Here is a 3457-nt window from a genome sequence, read left to right on the forward strand (position 1 = left end):
TCCATTGCTCTGCAGTCTTTTCTGTACCTCTGACTTCCAGATGTCACCATTTTCCTCTCCCTGAAAGTACCCTTTGGAATCCCAAACAGTGCAGATCTGCTGGCAGCAAACTCATCTGTAACTGGAAGTGCCATTGACCTCACCTTCACTCTGGAAGGCTGCTTTCACTGAATATAGGATTTGACGTTGACAGCAATTTTTCTGTCAGCTCTTTGAAGATGTTGCCTGACAGGTTCACTCTGGTATGCCTAGGTATGATTTTTCTTGTATTACTCCTGCTTGAGGTTTGTAGTACTTCCTGAATCTATGCCTTAATGCTTTTCATTAATTTTTGAAAATTCTCAACTACCATGTCTTCAAATATTGCATCTGTCCAGTTTCTTTTATGCTTTGGGGATTCCAGTTATACATTATGCTAGGTCTTCTCACCGAATTTTCATATCCTTTATTCTGTTTTTTTCCCCAAATAATCAAAATATTGTTCTAAATATTTTTCATGACCTTTCATGACATTTATTTTCCATTGAGCTGTATCTAATCTTATGTTAACCCAACCACTGAGTTATTTGATTCAGTAATTGAATTCTTTTCAAATCTAGTTTCTATTTGATTTTTCTCTGCCCCCCTCAATCTCATCTTTTAATTTTGAACATAGCAAGCACCATTGTTTAAAAAGCTTCATGGGCACATAATCCACATCCCCTTCTGTGAGGGAGGTCCAACTGTCTACAGATGGGCTTTGGGTCTCCACTCCGCCACCCCCCTAGTTCACATCAATATGATTATTTGTTTGGGGTCTTCTGATGTCTGATACCTGATCTCGTGGACACCTTGTGATCACACAGGCTGGTGTGCTTCTTCCATGTGGGCTTTCTTTCTTCCCTGTTAGATGGCCACTTATTTAACTTCAAACCTTTAAGACCCCAGACACTATATCTTCTAATAGCCAGGCACCATCAGCTTTCTTCACCACATTTGCTTACGCACCCATTTTGGCTTCAAGCGATCGTATTGGGAAAGTGAGCATCACAAAATGCCAGATTATTAGAATAAAGTGTTCTTGTATTGAGGGAGTACTCGAGTTGAGACCCAATGTCCATCTGCAACCTTAATTCTTAACATGTAGATATGAGTACATAGTTCTATTCCCCTCTCATTATATATATATTTACATATGTACATGCCTGTATTTAGACCGCTATAAATGTTTTTTGCCTCCTGGTTCTTTCCTCTATTTCCTTTTACTTTCCTCTTGTCCCATCATCATGTTCGGGCTTCATTCGGGTTTAGTAATTCCTCGCTGCTACATTGCCCTTGATTAATCCCCACTAGCATCCTACTCCGCTCTCTCCATTGATTTCAGTTCACTAGTTGTTCCCTTGTCCCTGGGTTGGTTCCTGTGTGCCCCCCCCCTGCCCCCCACTTTTTTTCTTCCACTTCTCCTTCTCCTGTATCCCCCCGGAATCATTGGTCCTGTTCTTTTCATCTCCGAATTATTTATACTGCCTAGCTTATCTCGATAGACATGCAGATACATTAATAAGCACAGACATTTACTTTCTATTGAGCCCTTGACATCAGCTCCTCTTTTTTCCCTCCCACCCTGACTATGACTCTTTATGGGAGTAGAAAGCCCTGTTTTTCTCCTGAGGAGCAGCTGGTGGTTTTGAACTGCTAATTTTACAGTTAGCAGCCCAATGCATTACCACAAGCCCAGCAGGGCTCTTGGAAACCCACACAGTAATTGTTCAAATTTGCCTTTTACCAACTTCTCACATGTACATGCAACTAGTAGCCCCTGTTCTGTTCAGATGAGTCATACAGTTTTGTTGCTAGCACGGAATTTCCCAGTTACTAGAAAGAGCATCTAGTGCCTATTTTTCAAAGGTCAGATCCATCACAGTTATTATTTTCCTAGCTGCGCCGTACTCAAGAATAGCCTTTGGTAGGAGAGAGGGCGAAGTGGTATTCGCTACATGTGCTACCCTCTCCTAGTGCACAGAAGTCGCTTCTACAGGGAAGTGAGTGCAGCAGGGTCAAATACTTTAATATCTTGCTCCTCGGGGCACTGAGCTTCATGGGCTTATTAAGGAAACATGACAGGCAATGGGTTTGTTGTGCCTCATAAAGTCTGTGGGACTTCATGAAAGTGGGCTACTTGATTGGCTGATGAGTGCTACAGAACTTTAGGAGAATGGAGGATTTCTAAATTGACGGGGACGGCTCCATCTTAATCTTATTACATCCCCTCCATCTTTCTATGAGAGAAGACTTGCCAGCCTTAAAGCGCTCAGGGGAACACATTCAAACTGTATCTCTCCCATGGCTCATCCAGGATTTTACCAGCACTGAGCTCTGCTCTCCCTTAGACAGGAAATGCTTAGCAGCTCGAGTCCCCAACCAGCCCTGGCTTCCAACCCCAGTGGATCTGAAATAAAGGCTCTAGGGAGCAAACATTGGCAATTCAGTTCTAATTACCTTTGAATTCTTAGGACTGAGATCATATAATTAGGGCATTTAATAATAATCCTAAGATGTCTAATTGTGTGTATTTTAGAGAGAGAAAAAAAATCCTATGTCTATGGCAATACCATCAGTGGGCAAATGAAGCCACATGTTTATATATAGATAAATGTGGATCTATGAGGGTAAGTCGAAAAGTGTTACTACTTTTGGGGGGTTTTAGCTCATCCATTCAATGGCTTATTCCAAACCCAGTATGTTTAAACATGTCTCTAAGAGCAGTGGATAGCTGCAGACAAAGTAGCTCAATAACACTGTAATGTGTACACCTGGCTTGGTTTTGTTGGAATGCTTTTTTTTCTAAGTATGCCTTTTGTCCTAGTTTGGGGGGTGGACAATTTTGAAATCAGGGCTATTATCAACTTTTTAACAAGACTCAAGCAGACATATTCCCAAATCAGTGAAGCTTTACAACACATTTAGGGAAATGTTGTCCCACATAAAAGAACAGATTTTAGGTGGATCAAGTGTCTTAAAGGAGTTCAGGGAAGCCTCTAAGGTGAGGCAAGAGAGAGAAAGGTTGTAACTTCTGATGAATGAAGTCCAGACACTGGCGGAAGAAGCCTGAAGAATTACCATTGATGCAATAACTACCGGACTTGGGATTTCACGGGATTTGGCATGTTCAAGTCTACCTGAATAAATGTCTTGGCCTCAGCACCCTTGCAGCTGGTTGGGTGCCAAAAGTGATGGGCGAAGATCCACTAGCTCAAGGTCTCATCTTTCCTTTGGTCTTTTAAGCAAGATCGAAGCTAGTAAAGACGACTTTATGCAGCAAATCACAAACCAAGGACAAGTCTTGGATTGACCAATTCAGTTCAGAGACCAAGGTCCGATCAAAGCAGTGGGCTCCAAGGCAATCTGCTAGATCAATTAAATTTGGGGCAGAGACCTCAGCCTGAGTTTATGACAACTGTTTGTTGGAATTCCATAG

Source organism: Echinops telfairi, unplaced genomic scaffold (assembly GCF_000313985.2).
Source record: "Echinops telfairi isolate 266 unplaced genomic scaffold, ASM31398v2 ScPeMD7_23;HRSCAF=83, whole genome shotgun sequence".
Taxonomy (NCBI): Eukaryota; Metazoa; Chordata; class Mammalia; order Afrosoricida; family Tenrecidae; genus Echinops; species Echinops telfairi.